Raw genomic sequence first — 12,937 nt, forward strand, 5'->3', positions numbered from 1 at the left:
CCACTCTGCACTGGGCAGCTAGCCCACCTGTGTTGAACTGTCAGAGTCCCACCACTCTGCACTGGGCAGCTAGCCCACCTGTGTTGAACTGTCAGAGTCCCACCACTCTGCACCCACCACTCTGGGCAGCTAGCCCACCTGTGTTGAACTGTCAGAGTCCCACCACTCTGCACTGGGCAGCTGTCAGAGCCCACCACTCTGCACTGTTGAAACTGTCAGAGTCCCACCACTCTGCACTGGGCAGCTAGCCCACCTGTGTTGAACTGTCAGAGTCCCACCACTCTGCACTGGGCAGCTAGCCCACCTGTGTTGAACTGTCAGAGTCCCACCACTCTGCACTGGGCAGCTAGCCCACCTGTGTTGAACTGTCAGAGTCCCACCACTCTGCACTGGGCAGCTAGCCCACCTGTGTTGAACTGTCAGAGTCCCACCACTCTGCACTGGGCAGCTAGCCCACCTGTGTTGAACTGTCAGAGTCCCACCACTCTGCACTGGGCAGCTACCTGTCAGTCCCACCACTGAGTTGAACTGTCAGAGTCCCACCACTCTGCACTAGACAGCTATCCCACCTGAGTTGAACTGTCAGAGTCCCACCACTCTGCACTGGGCAGCTAGCCCACCTGTGTTGAACTGTCAGAGTCCCACCACTCTGCACTGGGCAGCTAGCCCACCTGTGTTGAACTGTCAGAGTCCCACCACTCTGCACTGGGCAGCTAGCCCACCTGAGTTGAACTGTCAGAGTCCCACCACTGCACTAGACAGCTAGCCCACCTGAGTTGAACTGCACTCTGCACTGGGCAGCTAGCCCACCTGAGTTGAACTGTCAGAGTCCCACCACTCTGCACTGGGCAGCTAGCCCACCTGTGTTGAACTGTCAGAGTCCCACCACTCTGCACTGGGCAGCTAGCCCACCTGTGTTGAACTGTCAGAGTCCCACCACTCTGCACTGGGCAGCTAGCCCACCTGTGTTGAACTGTCAGAGTCCCACCACTCTGCACTGGGCAGCTAGCCCACCTGTGTTGAACTGTCAGAGTCCCACCACTCTGCACTGGGCAGCTAGCCCACCTGTGTTGAACTGTCAGAGTCCCACCACTCTGCACTGGGCAGCTAGCCCACCTGTGTTGAACTGTCAGAGTCCCACCACTCTGCACTGGACAGCTAGCCCACCTGTGTTGAACTGTCAGAGTCCCACCACTCTGCACTGGGCAGCTAGCCCACCTGTGTTGAACTGTCAGAGTCCCACCACTCTGCACTGGGCAGACAGCTAGTCCACCTGAGTTGAACTGTCAGAGTCCCACCACTCTGCACTAGACAGCTATCCCACCTGAGTTGAACTGTCAGAGTCCCACCACTCTGCACTGGGCAGCTAGCCCACCTGTGTTGAACTGTCAGAGTCCCACCACTCTGCACTGGGCAGCTAGCCCACCTGAGTTGAACTGTCAGAGTCCCACCACTCTGCACTGGGCAGCTAGCCCACCTGTGTTGAACTGTCAGAGTCCCACCACTCTGCACTGGGCAGCTAGCCCACCTGAGTTGAACTGTCAGAGTCCCACCACTCTGCACTGGGCAGCTAGCCCACCTGTGTTGAACTAGCCCACCTGACTGGTTGAACTGTCAGAGTCCCACCACTCTGCACTGGGCAGCTAGCCCACCTGTGTTGAACTGTCAGAGTCCCACCACTCTGCACTGGGCAGCTAGCCCACCTGTGTTGAACTGTCAGAGTCCCACCACTCTGCACTGGGCAGCTAGCCCACCTGTGTTGAACTGTCAGAGTCCCACCACTCTGCACTGGGCAGCTAGCCCACCTGTGTTGAACTGTCAGAGTCCCACCACTCTGCACTGGGCAGCTAGCCCACCTGTGTTGAACTGTCAGAGTCCCACCACTCTGCACTAGACAGCTAGCCCACCTGTGTTGAACTGTCAGAGTCCCACCACTCTGCACTGGGCAGCTAGCCCACCTGTGTTGAACTGTCAGAGTCCCACCACTCTGCACTGGGCAGCTAGCCCACCTGTGTTGAACTGTCAGAGTCCCACCACTCTGCACTGGGCAGCTAGCCCACCTGTGTTGAACTGTCAGAGTCCCACCACTCTGCACTGGACAGCTAGCCCACCTGAGTTGAACTGTCAGAGTCCCACCACTCTGCACTGGGCAGCTAGCCCACCTGTGTTGAACTGTCAGAGTCCCACCACTCTGCACTGGGCAGCTAGCCCACCTGTGTTGAACTGTCAGAGTCCCACCACTCTGCACTGGGCAGCTAGCCCACCTGTGTTGAACTGTCAGAGTCCCACCACTCTGCACTGGGCAGCTAGCCCACCTGTGTTGAACTGTCAGAGTCCCACCACTCTGCACTGGGCAGCTGTCAGAGTCCCACCTGCACTGTTGAACTGTCAGAGTCCCACCACTCTGCACTGGGCAGCTAGCCCACCTGTGTTGAACTGTCAGAGTCCCACCACTCTGCACTGGGCAGCTAGCCCACCTGTGTTGAACTGTCAGAGTCCCACCACTCTGCACTGGGCAGCTAGCCCACCTGTGTTGAACTGTCAGAGTCCCACCACTCTGCACTGGGCAGCTAGCCCACCTGTGTTGAACTGTCAGAGTCCCACCACTCTGCACTGGGCAGCTAGCCCACCTGTGTTGAACTGTCAGAGTCCCACCACTCTGCACTGGGCAGCTAGCCCAGCTGTCAGAGTCCCACCACTCTGCACTGGGCAGCTAGCCCACCTGTTGAACTGTCAGAGTCCCACCACTCTGCACTGGGCAGCTAGCCCACCTGTGTTGAACTGTCAGAGTCCCACCACTCTGCACTGGGCAGCTAGCCCACCTGTGTTGAACTGTCAGAGTCCCACCACTCTGCACTGGGCAGCTAGCCCACCTGTGTTGAACTGTCAGAGTCCCACCACTCTGCACTGGGCAGCTAGCCCACCTGTGTTGAACTGTCAGAGTCCCACCACTCTGCACTGGACAGCTAGCCCACCTGAGTTGAACTGTCAGAGTCCCACCACTCTGCACTGGGCAGCAGCCCACCTGTGTTGAACTGTCAGAGTCCACCTGGGCAGCTAGTTGAACTGTCAGAGTCCCACCACTCTGCACTGGGCAGCTAGCCCACCTGTGTTGAACTGTCAGAGTCCCACCACTCTGCACTGGGCAGCTAGCCCACCTGTGTTGAACTGTCAGAGTCCCACCACTCTGCACTGGGCAGCTAGCCCAACTGTCAGAGTCCCACCACTCTGTGGGCAGCTTGAACTGTCAGAGTCCCACCACTCTGCACTGGGCAGCTAGCCCACCTGTTGAACTGTCAGAACCACTCTGCACTGGGCAGCTAGCACCTGAGTTGAACTGTCAGAGTCCCACCACTCTGCACTGGGCAGCTAGCCCACCTGTGTTGAACTGAGTCCCACCACTCTGCACTGGGCAGCTAGCCCACCTGTGTTGAACTGTCAGAGTCCCACCACTCTGCACTGGGCAGCTAGCCCACCTGTGTTGAACTGTCAGAGTCCCACCACTCTGCACTGGGCAGCTAGCCCACCTGTGTTGAACTGTCAGAGTCCCACCACTCTGCACTGGGCAGCTCTGCACTGCCCACCTGTGTTGAACTGTCAGAGTCCCACCACTCTGCACTGGGCAGCTAGCCCACCTGTGTTGAACTGTCAGAGTCCCACCACTCTGCACTGGGCAGCTAGCCCACCTGTGTTGAACTGTCAGAGTCCCACCACTCTGCACTGGGACAGCTAGTCCACCTGAGTTGAACTGTCAGAGTCCCACCACTCTGCACTGGACAGCTAGCCCACCTGAGTTGAACTGTCAGAGTCCCACCACTCTGCACTGGACAGCTAGCCCACCTGTGTTGAACTGTCAGAGTCCCACCACCACTCTGCACTGGGAACTGCAGAGCCCACCTGTGTTGTTGAACTGTCAGAGTCCCACCACTCTGCACTGGGCACTGTCAGCCCACCTGTGTTGGGCAGCTAGCCCACCTGTCTGTCAGAGTCCCACCACTCTGCACCAGCACTGTCACCACCACTCTGCACTGGGCAGCTAGCCCACCTGTGTTGAACTGTCAGAGTCCCACCACTCTGCACTGGGCAGCTAGCCCACCTGTGTTGAACTGTCAGAGTCCCACCACTCTGCACTGGGCAGCTAGCCCACCTGTGTTGAACTGTCAGAGTCCCCACCTGCACTCTGCACTGGGCAGCAGAGCCCACCTGTGCACTGAACTGTCAGAGTCCCACCACTCTGCACTGGGCAGCTAGCCCACCTGTGTTGAACTGTCAGAGTCCCACCACTCTGCACTGGGCAGCTAGCACACCTGTGTTGAACTGTCAGAGTCCCACCACTCTGCACTGGGCAGCTAGCCCACCTGTGTTGAACTGTCAGAGTCCCACCACTCTGCACTAGACAGCTAGTCCACCTGAGTTGAACTGTCAGAGTCCCACCACTCTGCACTAGACAGCTAGCCCACCTGTGTTGAACTGTCAGAGTCCCACCACTCTGCACTGGGCAGCTAGCCCACCTGTGTTGAACTGTCAGAGTCCCACCACTCTGCACTGGGCAGCTAGCCCACCTGTGTTGAACTGTCAGAGTCCCACCACTCTGCACTGGGCAGCTAGCCCACCTGAGTTGAACTGTCAGAGTCCCACCACTCTGCACTAGACAGCTAGCCCACCTGAGTTGAACTGTCAGAGTCCCACCACTCTGCACTGGGCAGCTAGCCCACCTGTGTTGAACTGTCAGAGTCCCACCACTCTGCACTGGGCAGCTAGCCCACCTGTGTTGAACTGTCAGAGTCCCACCACTCTGCACTGGGCAGCTAGCCCACCTGTGTTGAACTGTCAGAGTCCCACCACTCTGCACTGGGCAGCTAGCCCACCTGTGTTGAACTGTCAGAGTCCCACCACTCTGCACTGGGCAGCTAGCCCACCTGTGTTGAACTGTCAGAGTCCCACCACTCTGCACTGGACAGCTGTGTTGAACTGTCCACCTGCAGTTGAACTGTCAGTCCCACCACTCTGTCCCACCCCACCACTCTGCACTAGACAGCTAGCCCACCTGAGTTGAACTGTCAGAGTCCCACCACTCTGCACTGGGCAGCTAGCCCACCTGTGTTGAACTGTCAGAGTCCCACCACTCTGCACTGGGCAGCTAGCCCACCTGTGTTGAACTGTCAGAGTCCCACCACTCTGCACTGGGCAGCTAGCCCACCTGTGTTGAACTGTCAGAGTCCCACCACTCTGCACTGGGCAGCTAGCCCACCTGTGTTGAACTGTCAGAGTCCCACCACTCTGCACTGGGCAGCTACTGGCCCACCTGTGTTGAACTGTCAGAGTCCCACCACTCTGCACTGGGCAGCTAGCCCACCTGTGTTGAACTGTCAGAGTCCCACCACTCTGCACTGGGCAGCTAGCCCACCTGTGTTGAACTGTCAGAGTCCCACCACTCTGCACTGGGCAGCTAGCCCACCTGTGTTGAACTGTCAGAGTCCCACCACTCTGCACTGGGCAGCTAGCCCACCTGTGTTGAACTGTCAGAGTCCCACCACTCTGCACTGGGCAGCTAGCCCACCTGTGTTGAACTGTCAGAGTCCCACCACTCTGCACTGGGCAGCCCACCTGTGTTGAACTGTCAGCCCACCTGTGTTGAACTGTCAGAGTCCCACCACTCTGCACTGGGCAGCTAGCCCACCTGTGTTGAACTGTCAGAGTCCCACCACTCTGCACTGGGCAGCTAGCCCACCTGTGTTGAACTGTCAGAGTCCCACCACTCTGCACTGGGCAGCTAGCCCACCTGTGTTGAACTGTCAGAGTCCCACCACTCTGCACTGGGCAGCTAGCCCACCTGTGTTGAACTGTCAGAGTCCCACCACTCTGCACTGGGCAGCTAGCCCACCTGTGTTGAACTGTCAGAGTCCCACCACTCTGCACTGGGCAGCTAGCCCACCTGTGTTGAACTGTCAGAGTCCCACCACTCTGCACTGGGCAGCTAGCCCACCTGTGTTGAACTGTCAGAGTCCCACCACTCTGCACTGGGCAGCTAGCCCACCTGTGTTGAACTGTCAGAGTCCCACCACTCTGCACTGGGCAGCTAGCCCACCTGTGTTGAACTGTCAGAGTCCCACCACTCTGCACTGGACAGCTAGCCCACCTGTGTTGAACTGTCAGAGTCCCACCACTCTGCACTGGGCAGCTAGCCCACCTGGCTCAGCTAACAGAGGATTTATCTGATATGAATCATCTACAGTATGTACAGCAGGTCATAAAGCTACTCACGTTGTGGTTACTGTACGCATCTCTGTAACCATGTCCTGTTAATCTTTGGCCTGTTCTTTGTGATGGTAAAAGTACAGAGAGGCTGCAGACCCCACTAACAAGGCTAATTTTGTTTCTAAAGGGTGTGATTAGGGGTTGTATAAGCACATGTAAGGTTTTCCAACGCTAGCTAGCAACCACACACACACTACCCATGGCTATTACATAATGTCTCTCTTTGGTCAGGCCTCCTCTGCACGCGTTGATAATAGGCATTATTTACCAATATATACATAGTGTGTGTGTTTGTGTGTTGTGGGAGAAAGAGATGGAGACAGACAGAGACAGAGACAGAAACAGCACACAGCTTTTTGAGTCACCAGCTAGCACCAGCTCCAACTAGCTGAGTCCTGAATCAGCCGCGTCCGCACACACACACACACACACACACACACACACACACACACACACACACACACACACACACACAGCACAAGTGTGACAGAAAGAGAAGGTTTGTTTTTATTATTTGACTGTTCTCAGTTGTCATTCTGCTTCAGACCTCAACATCCATGGAAATAATGATCCAGTAATATCACAGTTCTATCACAGTTCTATAACAGTACTATAACAGTTATATCACAGCTCGATCACAGTTCTATCACAGCTCTATCACAGCTCTATCACAGTTCTATCACAGTTCTAACACAGCTCTATCACAGTTCTATCACAGTATCACAGCTCTATCACAGTTCTATCACAGCTCTATCACAGCTCTATCACAGTTCTATCACAGCTCTATCACAGTATCACAGCTCTATAACAGTTATATCACAGCTCGATCACAGTTCTATCACAGCTCTATCACAGCTCTATCACAGTTCTATCACAGTTCTAACACAGCTCTATCACAGTTCTATCACAGTATCACAGCTCTATCACAGTTCTATCACAGTTCTAACACAGCTCTATCACAGTTCTATCACAGTATCACAGCTCTATCACAGCTCTATCACAGTATCACAGCTCTATAACAGTTATATCACAGCTCTATCACAGCTCTATCACAGTTATATCACAGCTCTATCACAGTTCTATCACAGCTCTATCACAGTTATATCACAGCTCTATCACAGTTCTATCACAGCTCTATCACAGCTCTATAACAGCTCTATCACAGCTCTATCACAGTTCTATCACAGTTCTATCCCATCTTTATCACAGTTCTATCCCAGCTTTATCACAGTTCTATCACAGTTCTTTCACAGTTCTATCACAGTTCTATCACAGTTCTTTCACAGTTATATCACAGCTCTATCACAGTTCTATCACAGCTCTATCACAGTTCTATCACAGTTATATCACAGCTCTATCACAGTTCTATCACAGCTCTATCACAGCTCTATAACAGCTCTATCACAGCTCTATCACAGTTCTATCACAGTTCTATCCCAGCTTTATCACAGTTCTATCCCAGCTTTATCACAGTTCTATCACAGTTCTTTCACAGTTCTATCACAGTTCTATCACAGTTCTTTCACAGTTCTACCACAGTTCTATCACAGTTCTTTCACAGTTCTATCATAGCTATATCACAGTTCTATCATACACCCTTAACTCTCTTCAGTCTGGTCAAACCATTTTCAAATAGGTCCCATGGGGTCAATCCCTTCCAGTTCCATTGTATTGAAATGTGATAAGACAGTAGAAAGAGAGCCCAGTAGAAAGGGCCATTTGTCTGTGTCATGTTAACATGGAGACCCTAGCCTGGCCTGATGGGTCATGTTAACATGGAGACCCTAGCCTGGCCTGATGGGTCATGTTAACATGGAGACCCTAGCCTGGTCTGATGGGTCATGTTAACATGGAGACCCTAGCCTGGCCTGATGGGTCATGTTAACATGGAGATCCTAGCCTGGCCTGATGGGTCATGTTAACATGGAGATCCTAGCCTGGCCTGATGGGTCATGTTAACATGGAGACCCTAGCCTGGCCTGATGGGTCATGTTAACATGGAGACCCTAGCCTGGTCTGATGGGTCATGTTAACATGGAGACCCTAGCCTGGTCTGACGGGTCATGTTAACATGGAGACCCTAGCCTGGTCTGATGGGTCATGTTAACATGGAGACCCTAGCCTGGCCTCATCATCACATCACCACAAACCACCTGACGTCTTAATGTACTAATTTACTGTATTGGTCATTGTTTTCATTCATGGTGATGGAAAGTCTACAGGTACAAACTTAGGTGACCAGCAAACAGTGGGAAGGGAACATATGTGAACCCTTTAGAATTACCTGGATTTCTGCATAAATTGGTCATAAAATATGATCTGATCTTCATCTAAGTTACAACAATAGACAAACAGTCTGCTTAAACTAATAACACACAAACAATTATAATTGTCTTTATTGAACACACTGTGTAAACATTCACAGTGCAGGGTGGAAAAAGTATGTGAACCCTTGGATTTAATAACAGGTTGATCCTCCTTTGGCAGCAATAACCTCAACCAAATGTTTTCTGTAGTTGCGGATCAGACCTGCACAACGGTCAGGAGTAATTTTGGACCATTCCTCTTTACTAAACTGTTTCAGTTCCACAATATTCTTGGGATGTCTGGTGTGAACTGCTCTCTTGAGGTCATGCCACAGCATCTCAATTCGGGTTGAGGTCAGAACTGACTGGGCCACTCCGGGAGGCGTATTTTCTTCTGTTCAAGCCATTCTGTTGTTGATTTACTTCTGTCTTTTGGGTTGTTGTCCTGTTGTATCACCTAACTTCTGTTGAGCTTCAATTGGCAGACAGATAGCCTTACATTCTCCTGCAAAATATCTTGAGAAACTTGGGAATTCATTTTTCCATCGATGATAGCAAGCTGTACAGGCCCTGAGGCAGCAAAGCACCCCCAAACCATGATGCTCCCTCCATCATAGTTTACAGTTGGAATGAGGTTTTGATGTTGGTGTGCTGTGCCTTTTTTAGAACACATAGTGTTGTGTTTTCCTTCCAAACAACTCAACATTAGCTTCATTGGTCCGCAGAATATTTTGCCAGTAGAGCTGTGGAACATCCAGGTGCTCTTTTTCAAACTTCAGACGTGCAGCAATTTTTTGGGGGACAGCAGTGTCTTCTTCCATGGTGTCCTCCCATGAACACCATTCTTCTTTTGTCACGACTTCCACCGAAGTCGGTCCCTCCTTGTTTGGGCGGTGTTCGGCGGTCGACGTCACCGACCTTCTTGCCATCACTGATCCATTTTTCATTTTCCATTGGTTTTGTCTTGTTTTCCTTCACACCTGGTTCCAATCCCATCAACTACATGTTGTGTATTTAACCCTCTGTTTCCCCTCATGTCCTTGTCGTAGATTGTTTGATTGTATGTTTGTGTATTATGTGTTGGTGCGCAACGGGTTTTGTACCCACTTTTATTTATTTTGTCATTTTGGTTTTGGAGTTTTGTGAAGCACTGATTAAACAACTCCGTTTATACCAAGTTCGATTCTCCTGCGCCTGACTTCCCTGCTACCAACACGCATCCATTACATCTTTAGTGTTTTACGTATTGTAGTCTCATCAACAGAGATGTTAGCATCTTCCAGAGATTTCTGGAAGTCTTTAGCTGACACTCCAGGATTCTTCTTAACCTCATTGAGCATTCTGCGCTGTGCTCTTGGAGAATAGCAACAGTGCTGAAATTTCTCAATGTATAGAGAATTTGTCTTACCATGGATCTTCTATTACAGATACTTTTGTAACCCTTTCCAGTTGTATGCAAGGCAACCATTCTTAACCTTAGGTCTTCTGAGATATGTTTTATTAGAGGCATGTTTCACATCAGGCAATGCCTCTTGTGAATAGCAAACTCATTTTGTGAATGTTTTTTATTGGGCAGGGTAGGTAGATCTAAACAAAATATAGGGGTTCACATACTTTCCTCAACCTACACTGTGAATGTTTAAATGATCTATTCAATATAGACACAAAAAAATCATTTGTGTTATTAGTTTAAGCACACTGATTTAATCTATTGTCTGTACTGAGTTTACATACTTTTTCTTGCCACTGTATGTACAATACAATAATGTTTTGTGTGTTTGCCCATAACTTTGCACTTTTTGATGTAAATTATTGAGGAAAGGGTTTTGATCTTTCTGGATCCATTTGAATGACAATTGCACCTCCTGAGTGGCCAGGTCTGCTGATCGAAAATCCGAGTGGGGTTTTTATTCAGAATTGCAGAACAGTGCTGTCCCAGGAACTAGAAGTCATCTTTGACTGAAAACTACAAGCCCAGTGTCATGACGTTGGCCTCTTTGGGTATAGAAAGTCCATCCCCCTCTCCCTGCCTCCCCCTTGCCTCCTTCAACTAGGTTGCTGTGGTCAGAGTGGTCATACATTCCTGAGAAGACCCTGCCACATGGCCACACAGTATAGAGAGAGTAAAATTTCATAGAGAACAAAGGAAATCCTTCCACCTCACAGAACTTGAGGTACGAACAAATTTCATGTTCCGGAGAAAGTATAAAAGATCAGTGAAGAATCCAGCTACGAACTGGTCCTTTTGTCACAACTTGGGGAAGCTCATGGGAGACGGTGTGGCCACATTACCATAACGCTGTTTATATAATAGCCTCAGATATGAGGTTTACATCTAATTGTTGTATAAGATGAATGAGTGAGTGTGATACTGTTTATATAATTGTGTAATATGATGTTGGACTGTTTAATGAAGAAAAATACAATTCCCTTTTGATTTGAACTAAATCAGAGGACCGCCCCTGAGCCCAGTTAGGGTCAGACATCCTGGGACAGCACTTGTCTGCAATTCTGAATAAAAAACACACTCAGGTTTTCGATCAGCAGACCGAGCTTATCTCAATTACGAGATGGCTAAAGGTTGCAGACCATGCTTTTCTCCATTAGGAGGAGACAAAGGTTGTAGACCATTGCTGAATATTTTAACCATACCACGTGGTTAAACTCTTAGACTATCGGTACCGACAGAATAAGAACAAGTCTTTGATATTAATTACTAGTCTGCAGCTAGGAATTCGGTATCGTTGAACGCGAAGAACGACAACCGCCATTCTATAACGAATGAATGAATGTCACTCTGAACTATCCCCTCATAGTGAAGACTGGGTTCGTGCAGATAACCAACAATTTACGACGTTTGGAATGAGACTAACGTGAGGTAAAGTAAATCATTCATTAATCAGAAGACTATGAATCAGATATTAAAATATCTGAAAGGTTATATTAGGAAATTATAACCTTGTAATCTGAATATTTTTCCTTGGTGCCCCGACTTCCTAGTTAATTAGTTACATGATTAATCCGTTGATCGCGTAATACTAATTACAGAGAATCTTTGATAAAAACTATAAGTCTTCAGTTAATGATAGTAAAGACACGACACCAGATTAATAGGATATAGGTTCATATCCATGCTTGTAGATGCTATTCATATACTGTATTCTCTCCTCAGCTGCTTCCATGGGTCAAAAAAGTGATGAACAGTACCTCCCTTTCTCTTTCACTCCCTCTTTCTTTCTCTTTCACTTTCTCCTTTTCTCTATTTTCTCTGTCTTGTCTCCCTCTCTGTAGCTCTCCCTCTTTCGCAAACTTTCCATCTTTCTCTCTCTCCCCCCCTCTCCCTTCCCCCCCCCCCCTCTCTCTGGTCTCCCGCCTCTCTCTCTCTGGTTTCACCAGCCCCTCCTCAGTAATGCTGACTGCCCGCTTTCCGGCCGCCCAGGCTGCCTTTTCCCAGCATGCTCTCTGTCAGAGGCTTATGTAACAGTGTTACGCCAGGAGCTATGTGTTCTGGCTAGGCAGCACACTACACTACACTACAATACACGATACTGCTACTACTGTCCCTACTAGGAATACTCTCCGTTACTGTACACTGTATATACTGTGCTCGGCCTGGGCAGCACACTACATTCCTAAACTACAATACACTATACTGCTACTACAGTCCCTACCAGAAATACTCTCCGTTACTGTACACTGTATATACTGTGCTCGGCCTGGGCAGCACACTACATACATTCCTAAACTACAATACACTATACTGCTACTACAGTCCCTACCAGAAATACTCTACGTTACTGTACACTGTAACACTGTGCTCTGCAAATGTGATTGAAGCGTCTCGGTGAGAAACGTACATTTCCATCGCGTGTTTTCGTACTTAATCAACAAGGGAAACTCAATTGACAATCAGGAGAGAGGGGAGAATAAGTTGAAACTTCATGGGATAGAATGGAACGGAAGTGAATATGTGCATATGGGCAGTGGTGACTAACGCAGATCTATGTGTTTAATAAAGAACAAAGCTTTGGGAGACAATGGGCTCCTCCTGTCCCTGTCCCAGAGAAGCCGTGTGCTGTTTGAGATGACGATAATTATTTCTCTGTGAATGGGCCTGATGTCCTGTTCCTGTCAAATCAGCAGCAGAACAGGCTCCAGATACCATCTCATACGTCAGTACAGAGCTGCTCTCTCTCTCCCTCAGCCAGTTACTGACATTCAGCCAGCTAGCTCACAGAACGCAGGCCGTTTCACCTCTCATACAACAGAAACCACTTCCAAACCACAACACAACCTCCCAACCATAGATCTCTTCTGTACACAACCACTACATAACCAATACACACCCACTATTCAACCGATGGTTTCAGCTG

Source organism: Oncorhynchus nerka, linkage group LG3 (assembly GCF_034236695.1).
Source record: "Oncorhynchus nerka isolate Pitt River linkage group LG3, Oner_Uvic_2.0, whole genome shotgun sequence".
Lineage (NCBI taxonomy): Eukaryota > Metazoa > Chordata > Actinopteri > Salmoniformes > Salmonidae > Oncorhynchus > Oncorhynchus nerka.